The sequence below is a fragment of the Coregonus lavaretus genome (assembly GCF_964263955.1).
Source record: "Coregonus lavaretus genome assembly, contig: HAP1_SCAFFOLD_448, whole genome shotgun sequence".
Lineage (NCBI taxonomy): Eukaryota > Metazoa > Chordata > Actinopteri > Salmoniformes > Salmonidae > Coregonus > Coregonus lavaretus.
Genome location: NW_028163708.1, coordinates 71,770 through 82,668, shown reverse-complemented (window position 1 = coordinate 82,668; position 10,899 = coordinate 71,770).

The following is a 10,899-nucleotide window of genomic DNA, read 5'->3' as shown; positions in this document are numbered from 1 at the left end:
GAGTCTTGGGAATTTAGATTATTCACCCTTACAGAACAAACTGGCTTCTAAACTGGCTTCCAGCAAACAGTTGTGGAAAATCTTTTTCACATGCAAATTGGTGTAAACATGTTACCTAATTCTAATATGGTTCTGTAACAGAAACAGAGAGATAATGAACATGGGGATGGTTCTGTAATGGACAGAAACAGAGAGATAATGAACGTGGGGATGGTTCTGTAATGGACAGAAACAGAGATAATGAACTTGGGGATGGTTCTGTAATGGACAGAAACAGAGAGATAATGAACTTGGGGATGGTTCTGTAATGGACAGAAACAGAGAGATAATGAACATGGGGATGGTTCTGTAATGGACAGAAACAGAGAAATAATGAACTTGGGGTTGGTTCTGCAACAGAAACAGAGAGATAATGAACATGGGGATGGTTCTGTAATGGACAGAAACAGAGATAATGAACATGGGGATGGTTCTGTAATGGACAGAAACAGAGAGATAATGAACATGGGGATGGTTCTGTAATGGACAGAAACAGAGAGATAATGAAATTGGGGATGGTTCTGTAACAGAAACAGAGAGATGATGAACATGGGGATGGTTCTGTAATGGACAGAAACAGAGAGATAATGAACTTGGGGATGGTTCTGTAACAGAAACAGAGAGATGATGAACATGGGGATGGTTCTGTAACAGAAACAGAGAGATAATGAACATGGGGATGGTTCTGTAACAGAAACAGAGAGATGATGAACATGGGGATGGTTCTGTAACAGAAACAGAGAGATAATGAACTTGGGGATGGTTCTGTAATGGACAGAAACAGAGAGATAATGAACTTGGGGATGGTTCTGTAACAGAAACATAGAGATGATGAACATGGGGATGGTTCTGTAACAGAAACAGAGAGATGATGAACTTGGGGATGGTTCTGTAACAGAAACAGAGAGATAATGAACTTGGGGATGGTTCTGTAACAGAAACAGAGAGATAATGAACTTGGGGATGGTTCTGTAACAGAAACAGAGAGATAATGAACTTGGGGATGGTTCTGTAACAGAAACAGAGAGATGATGAACTTGGGGATGGTTCTGTAACAGAAACAGAGAGATAATGAACTTGGGGATGGTTCTGTAACAGGAACAGAGAGATAATGAACATGGGGATGGTTCTGTAACAGAAACAGAGAGATAATGAACTTGGGGATGGTTCTGTAACAGAAACAGAGAGATAATGAACATGGGGATGGTTCTGTAACAGAAACAGAGAGATGATGAACATGGGGATGGTTCTGTAACAGGAACAGAGAGATAATGAACATGGGGATGGTTCTGTAACAGAAACAGAGAGATGATGAACATGGGGATGGTTCTGTAACAGAAACAGAGAGATAATGAACTTGGGGATGGTTCTGTAACAGAAACAGAGAGATGATGAACATGGGGATGGTTCTGTAACAGAAACAGAGAGATAATGAACATGGGGATGGTTCTGTAACAGAAACAGAGAGATGATGAACATGGGGATGGTTCTGTAACAGAAACAGAGAGATAATGAACATGGGGATGGTTCTGTAACAGAAACAGAGAGATAATGAACATGGGGATGGTTCTGTAACAGAAACAGAGAGATAATGAACATGGGGATGGTTCTGTAACAGAAACAGAGAGATGATGAACATGGGGATGGTTCTGTAACAGAAACAGAGAGATGATGAACATGGGGATGGTTCTGTAACAGAAACAGAGAGATGATGAACATGGGGATGGTTCTGTAACAGAAACAGAGAGATAATGAACATGGGGATGGTTCTGTAACAGAAACAGAGAGATAATGAACATGGGGATGGTTCTGTAACAGAAACAGAGAGATAATGAACATGGGGATGGTTCTGTAACAGAAACAGAGAGATGATGAACATGGGATGGTTCTGTAACAGAAACAGAGAGATGATGAACATGGGGATGGTTCTGTAACAGAAACAGAGAGATGATGAACATGGGGATGGTTCTGTAATGGACAGAAACAGAGATAATGAACATGGGGAAGGTTCTGTAACAGAAACAGAGAGATGATGAACATGGGGATGGTTCTGTAACAGAAACAGAGAGATGATGAACATGGGGATGAATGTACGCATATCAAATGGAATACAACAGTGCAGTTTTATTTTATTTTATTGAACTAGGCAAGTCCATTAATAACAAATTCTTATTTAGAATGACGGCCTACCCCGGCCACACCCGGACGACACTGGGCCAATTGCGCGCCGCCCTTATGGGACTCCAGATCACGGCCGGGTTGTGATACAGCCCGGGAATCGAACCAAGGGGGGTCTGTAGTGACGCCTCTAGCACTGTGATGCAGCTCCTCAGACCGCTGGCGCCGCTCGGGAGCCCCAACGGAACAGAACTGCAACAGCACAGTATGGACTGTATCTAATAACCAGGTAGAGGAGGACAGGAATAACCACTAGGATGAGAGCTAACAATACTATCAACCACTAGGATGAGAGCTAACAATACTATCAACAGCAGAGTGTAAACATGCAACCAGGTAGAGGAGGACAGGAATAACCACTAGGATGAGAGCTAACAATACTATCAACAGCAGAGTGTAAACATGCAACCAGGTAGAGGAGGACAGGAATAACCACTAGGATGAGAGCTAACAATACTATCAACAGCAGAGTGTAAACATGCTGCCTGATGCCACACAATGACGCTATACATATTGACAACATCAATAGCCCAGTGTTACACATAGAAATGACATAAAGGTGTTAATAGCCCGGTAATATTAACCACTTCAGCGTATAACATCGTCATAGTAACGTGGCGATGTACATAGCTAAGCTAAACAACAACAAAACTACTTTCCAAAAAGTATGTGGACACGTGCTGGTCGAACACCTCACTCCAAAATCATGGGCTTTAATATGGAGTTGGTTCCCACCCCCTTTGCTGCTATAACAGCCTCCACTCTTCTGGGAAGGCTTTTCCACTAGATGTTGGAACATTGCTGCGGGGGACTTGCTTCCATTCAGCCACAAGAGCATTAGTGAGGTCGGACACTGATGTTGGGCGATTAGGCCTGGCTCGCAGTCGGCCTTCCAATTCATCCCAAAGGTGTTCGATGGGGTTGAGGTCAGGGCTCTGTGCAGGCCAGTCAAGTTCTTCCACACCGATCTCGACAAACCATTTCTGTATGGACCTCGCTTTGTGCACGGGGGCATTGTCATGCTGAAACAGGAAAAGGCCTTCCCCAAACTGTTGCCACAAAGTTGGAAGCACAGAATCATCTAGAATGTCACTGTATGCTGTAGCGTTAAGATTTCCCTTCACTGGAACTAAGGGGCCTAGCCCAAACCATGAAAAACAGCCCCAGACCATTATTCCTCCTCCACCAAGCTTTACAGTTGGCACTACGCATTGGGGCAGGTAGCGTTCTCCTGGCATCCGCCAAACCCAGATTCATCCGTCAGACTACCAGATGGTGAAGCGTGATTCATCACTCCAGAGAACACGTTTCCACTGTCCAATGGCGGCGAGCTTTACACCACTCCAGCCGACGCTTGGCATTGCGCATGGTGATCTTAGGCTTGTGTGCAGCTACTCGGCCATGGAAACCCATTTCATGAAGCTCCCGACAAACAGTTAATGTGCTGACTTTGCTTCCAGAGGCAGTTTTGAACTCGGTAGTGAGTGTTGCAACCGAGGACAGACGATTTTTACGCGCTTCAGCACTCGGCGGTCCCGTTCTGTGAGCTTGTGTGGCCTACCACTTCGCAGCTGAGCCATTGTTGCTCCTAGACGTTTCCACTTCACAGTAACAGAACTTACAGTTGACCGGGGCAGCTCTAGCAGGGCAGACATTTTATGAACTGACTTGTTGGAAAGGTGGCATCCTATGACGGTGCTACGTTTAAAGTCACTGAGCTCTTCAGTACGGGCCATTCTACTGCCAATGTTTGTCTATGGAGATTGCATGGCCGTGTGCTCGATTTTATACACCTGTCAGCAACGGGGTGTGGCTGAAATAGCTGAATCCACTAATTTGAAGGGGTGTCCACATACTTTTGCATATATAGTTTACTTTGTGTTCGCATCCCATGCTGATAACTCCACCCACTATAACACGTTGTGGGGGGCGACTTCTGTTAAACCCTACTGATGCTTGTGTACTAGAAGCTCTTTGCCTAGTTGCTCAGGCATTCCGTTTAAGATTGTTAAAGAAACCAGATCATATGAGAGAATTGTGCATTTAGCATAGGCCTGTTTTTTAACTTGTTATTTGTGTGTGTAGCATAAGAACCTAACTAGGGAGGTATGTCCCCATGATGTTCTGGGTGCCCAGTCTACCTCCCCAGCCTAGAACTGTGTAGCATAAGAACCTAACTAGGGAGGTATGTCCCCATGATGTTCTGGGCGCCCAGCCTAGAGCTGAACCTAACTAGGGAGGTATGTCCCCATGATGTTCTGGGCGCCCAGCCTAGAGCTGAACCTAACTAGGGAGGTATGTCCCCATGATGTTCTGGGCGCCCAGCCTAGAGCTGAACCTAACTAGGGAGGTATGTCCCCATGATGTTCTGGGCGCCCAGCCTAGAGCTGAACCTAACTAGGGAGGTATGTCCCCATTATGTTCTGGGCGCCCAGCCTAGAGCTGAACCTAACTAGGGAGGTATGTCCCCATGATGTTCTGGGCGCCCAGTCTACCTCCCTAGCCTAGAGCTGTGTAGCATAAGAACCTAACTAGGGAGGTATGTCCCCATGATTTTCTGGGCGCCCAGCCTAGAGCTGACAGACGCCACGTATGGGGGTTCCTGTTTAGTCAGAAGGGAACGAACTGGTTCCTCTTAATCTACTGAAAACAGAGCAAAGTGTTGTATCCTACGCACAAGCGATAAAGCTGTTGTCCTGGTTAGAGCCTGTTGCTGGGCGAAAGGTTCATGCTTATGTACACTACCAGTCAAAAGTACCTCTGTGGAGATGGGAGAACCTTCCAGAAGGACTCCCCAAATACAGGTGTGCCAAGCTTGTAGTACCAGTCAAAAGTTTGGAAACACCTACTCATTCAAGGGTTTTTCTTTATTTGTTACTATTTTCTACATTGTAGAATAATAGTGAAGACATCAAAACTATGAAATAACACATATGGAATCATGTAGTAAACAAAAAAAGTGTTAAACAAATCAAAGTATATTTTTATATTTGAGAATCTTCAAATTCAGCCACCCTTTGCCTTGAAGACAGCTTTGCACACTCTTGGCATTCTCACAACCAGCTTCATGAGGTAGTCACCTGGAATGCTTTTTCCAACAGTCTTGAAGGAGTTCCCACATATGCTGAGCACTTGTTGGCTGCTTTTCCTTCACTCTGCGGTCCGACTCATCCCAAACCATCTCAACTGGGTTGAGGTCAGGGGGATTGTGGAGGCCAGGTCATCTGATGCAGCACTCCATCACTCAAATAGCCCTTACACAGCCTGGAGGTGTGTTGGGTCATTGTCCTATTAAAAACAAATTATAGTCCCACTAAGCCCAAACCAGATGGGATGGTGTATCGCTGCAGAATGCTGTGGTAGCCATGCTGTTTAAGTGTGCCTTGAATTCCAGCAAAGCACCCCCACACCATAACACCTCCTCCTCCATGCTTTACGGTGGGAACTACACTTGCGGAGATCATCCATTCACCCACACCGCGTCTCACAAAGACAGCGGTTGGAACCCAAAATCTCCAATTTGGACTCCAGACCAAAGGACACATTTCCAACAGTCTAATGTCCATTGCTCGTGTTTCTTGGCCCAAGCAGGTCTCTTCTTATTATTGGTGTCCTTTTAGTAGTGGTTTCTTTGCAGCAATTCGACCATGAATGCCTGATTCACACAGTCCACTCTGAACAGTTGATGTTGAGATGTGTCTGTTACTTGAACTCTGTGAAGCAGTTATTTGGGCTGCAATTTCTGAGGGATTTTCTGTTGTCTTGACACACATTGTCCTCACTAGAAGACTAGAATAACCAGCAGTTGCTACAGACGACCAAATTCGGTACCTTTTTTACCCCCAGTTTCGTCTCGTCCTCCGCACACATACACACGCCAAGATCACGTGTTTTGTACACGCTTGCATAAAGACAGTTTGACTATATAAGGCTTCTGTACTCCTTGTGTCGTTTGAGCTCTCAGCCGTACACCTCAAGAGTGCATGACTGACCAGCTTCATTATTGCAATTCTCATTAAATAAAGATCAATTGTTTGAAGAAGAAATTACACAGTCTCCCCCTTTCTTAGTTAGAATTTCCACAACAACGTCCAGCTGAGGGCAGTTTTTTTTTATACCCTAATGGGCAGGTTTGGCTTTTAGAAAACCGGAGTCAGCTGTTACCTAGTTACCTCGGCGTTGCCATACTTCTCACTGAAACTGGCATTCTATATATTTCTCAGCAAGGAAACAATCTGCCTTGTATAAAATGCAGTATAAACAAACTATGTTGCTGGGCATAAACTGGGACTGACGCTGTGTTCATATCCAAGTGGGAAGGTGGTAATTCCCATTCGTGAAGTAGTAATGAGCATTCGCTGCTTTGAACTCGTTGAGAAAACGCTGATTGGCTAATTGCAACAACAAAAAAGCTGCGTCAACCATAATCTAAAAGTACCGCTGTCATGTTCGCAAACAAATTACAGTGTTCAAAAACCATAAAGATATTTTTTTGTTGTTGTTGCATTTAACTTCCGAAAATGCTGTTATCAATGTAATTTCCTTAGTACAGTGGTCACCAACCTTTTCTGAGTCAAGATCACTTTCTGAGTCAAATTTTCTGAGTCAAAATGTGAGATCTACTGCTCAGATTCGTTTTTTTTTTAAACATGACTTTAAAAAACGTAAGCCTATGCAACATTAACCAATTAATGGCGCAGTGGTCTAAGGCACTGCATCGCAGTGCTAGCTGTGCCACTAGAGATCCTGGTTCGAATCCAGGCTCTGTCGTAGCCGGCCGCGACCGGGAGACCCATGGGGCGGCGCACAATTGGCCAAGCGTCGTCCAGGGTAGGGGAGGGAATGGCCGGCAGGGATGTAGCTCAGTTGGTAGAGCATGGCGTTTGCAACGCCAGGGTTGTGGGTTCGTTTCCCACGGGGGGCCAGTATGAAAATAAATAAATAAATAAAAATGATGTATGCACTCACTAGCTGTAAGTCGCTCTGGATAAGAGCGTCTGCTAAATGATTAAAATGTTAAATGTAGGGGGATCACGTGACCCTTGAACGAGATGGCCGCATGAACTAGGAGCTCCGCACAAGTAGTTTCCAATTCCTAATCTTACCTCCACTTCAAGTTTAAACTCATTTAGCTTTAGTCAAAAAGTCATGGCGGCTTCAAAAGGCAACACTACAGGTGACATTTTTACCCGGACTCGAGTACTAGCGACGGAAAAAGCCTCCAAGAAGCAGCTAGCTTCACAAAAAGCTAGCGCCATTAGCCAGGAGAAAGAGGACCCGTCCCCCCCCGAGGCCCAACGAATGCCAACCTCGCACTCTGTCGAAGACATCTTTTCTGAGCTGAGATCCCAACGTACAGAACTCAACACTAAACTAGATGCCATTAACGCTCAGCTCAGTGCGATAGGGGGCAAGGTGACAATCCTGGAAAATGCCTTGCCTGACATAAACAACAAGATAACCATAAACGCGGGGCGCCTGGACGAGGCAGAGGGGCGAATCCTATCCACGGAAAACTTATTGACAGACGCCATGGAAACAATAGCATATGCTAAAAAAAAAATAGAGCAGCTGGAAGAGAAAACAGAGGACCTGGAAAACAGGGGGCGAAGGAATAATTGTGTTCTATTAAATCTGGGCGAAAAAGAAGAGGGAAACATGCCACTGATCCGCTACCTGCAAGACAAACTTCCCGAGTGGCTCCACCTGTCCACCGACAGGCCCATAGAACTCGAGAGAGCTCATCGAGCACTGAGGCCCCCACCAGCAGCCAGACAACCACCGCGCCCAATCACCATACGTTTCCTGAGATTCACCGACAAGGAACGAGTCCTACAGGCGGCGAAAACCAACACCATTACAGTGGGAAACGCCAAACTCACCTTACTCCAGGACCTGTCAGCTGGAATACGCCGAAAGCGCCGAGAGTTTGACGAGGTGAAGAAATGCTCCATTGACCGAGGCATCTTTAGGGGATTCAAATACCCAAACGAGCTCAGGATTCTTCACCAAGGAGCCCTGCGACACTTCAAAACTCCCGAAGAGGCAAAACGTTTTTTGAAAGACAACCCCGGTCAATGAGAAATGGACCATTGACTAAATGCGATTAATGCGATTACTGTTATTACTAAAGGAGGTAAGACAACATATAGCCGATATCCAAAGACCCACCGCCCTGCTAAATTTCATTATAGCCGTCCAATCTATATTTATGTTCCTTTAGCTGAGAGGGATAGGCCCCATATTATAACTTAGGCCTACTGTATGTAGGCTGGGCTATTGATTTTATTTTCTCCCTTTCTTAATGTGGTCTGGACGGGGGCTACGTTGTCAGTTACTCAATGCGGGCGGAGAGGATGAGGCATTTCTTTGGTGGGGAGGGGGAGACGTTGTGCGTTGCTAACTGTTCCCAGTCTTTTTTTTGTTGGAACACAGAATTGTGACTGAGCGGGGAGGTAATAGATCCAACGGGATATGTCGAGTTGTTTGGGAACTCGGCTGGGGTGTTCAGAGATTGTTATTTTATGTAAACCATTTATTTTCCTTTTATGTGAACGCAGCTGTAACTACGATCCACCTTTACCCAGAGATGACTTGCACTAAAGTTCGATTACTGTTCGATGACGATGACTAGTACCTTAAATCTATTGACATGGAACTGCCACGGTCTAGGCCATGCAATAAAACGGAAAAAGATACTATGTGCTCTAAAAAAGGAAAAAGCAGACATCGCGCTATTGCAAGAGACACACCTCTGTGATGCTGAACATGCCAAACTCCGCAGAGCTTGGGTGGGACAGGTGTATTTCTCATCTTTCAAATCCAACAGTAGAGGTACAGCAATACTTATCCATAAGAATGTTCCATTCATAATTGACAAAAACATATCTGATCCGGAGGGGAGATTTATCTTGATAACTGGGTCACTGTATGGGCAACCAATTACTATCTTAAACATATACGCCCCTAACACAGATACTCCTGCTTTTATGTCGAAAATGATAACTCTGTTCAATGAGCATTGTGTTTCCTTTGGAGTGTTGGCCGGAGATTTTAATTGTACCCTGAACCCAACCCTAGACAAATCATCTCAAATCACCACCACAAATCCTAGATCTGCAAAGATGTTGAACTCTCTTACTAAAGAGATGGGACTGATAGATATCTGGAGAAAGACTAATAGCTCAGCTATGGACTATACATACTACTCTAATGTCCATAACACCTACTCCCGTATAGATTACATTTTTATCCCAAAGAGTTTCATAAATTCAGCCACGTGTACAATCGGACCCATAGCGCTTTCGGATCACGCCTTTGTCCACCTCCGCTTTGACCTCTGCAAAAACATCCCGAGATCAAAGAGCTGGAAATTCAACACCTCCATGCTATCAAACGAAGCATTCCATACATTGGTAACTACATGGATAGACAACTACACACAAGACAACAAAGATTCTCCTGTTTCTCCGGCCACAATGTGGGACGCTGCTAAAGCCACACTAAGAGGTCATCTAATTGCATATGCTTCCTCTAAGAAAAAAGCAATGGAAGCACACAGGCTAGATCTGGAGAGGGAGCTGGAACGCTGTGAAAAAGTACATAAACAATCCCCAGACAGCACCTCCTGGAGTCAACTTAAAGCAGCCAAAGCCAAACTGAATTTGGACTATACTCGGGAGATTTAAAAAAAAGTTTTCTTTACTAAACAGAAATACCATGAGTATAGCAATAGGCCTAGTAGATTGCTTGCTTATCAATTAAAAAAAGAGCAGTCAGAGCGTACAATTATGGCTATCCGAACAGCAGAGGATGAGGTCACATATGATCCAAAAAAGATCAATTTAACTTTTCATGATTTTTACTGCAAACTATATACCTCTGAGAGAAAACACACGGAGGCAGAACTCCACTCCTTCCTAGAGGGAATCTCGCTACCTAAACTATCAGAGACCGACCAAGAAGATCTCAACTCCCCCTTCACTCCTGAGGAGATCCTGGAGGCAATTACCTCCATGCCACCTAACAAGTCCCCAGGCCCAGATGGATTCCCCAGAGAGTTCTACAAAGCTTTTTGGCCCCAGCTTAGCCCTATTTTCATGCCAATGCTGGAGGATTTTTGCAAAAACGGAGTTCTCCCAGACTCAATGCACACAGCTCGCATTACAGTGTTGCTCAAAAAAGACAAGGATCCCCTATCCTGCTCCTCCTTCCGGCCCATAAGCTTGTTGGATTTCGACTACAAAATAATCACCAAATTGCTCGCCAAAAGACTAAACACTCTTCTTCCCAAAATAATAAAAGCGGACCAGACGGGATTTATTAGAGACAGATACTCTTCTGATAACATTCGCCGTCTTTTTGATATTATTGATCAAGTAAACGCACAGAAGACCCCTGTCCTGCTGGCTTCACTGGATGCTGAGAAGGCGTTCGACAGGATGGAGTGGAGCTTTCTGTTCTCAGTCTTAGAGAAGTTCAACATGGGCCCAAACTTTATTAAATGGATCAAATCACTATACTCTCATCCAAATGCCATGGTGACTACTAACGGACTGAACTCTGACAGATTCCCTTTGGGACGGGGCACAAGACAAGGGTGCTCGCTGTCCCCCCTGCTCTACTTGTTGGGGGCGGAGCCTCTGGCAGAGTTGATAAGGAGCAATCCAAGTATTATGGGTG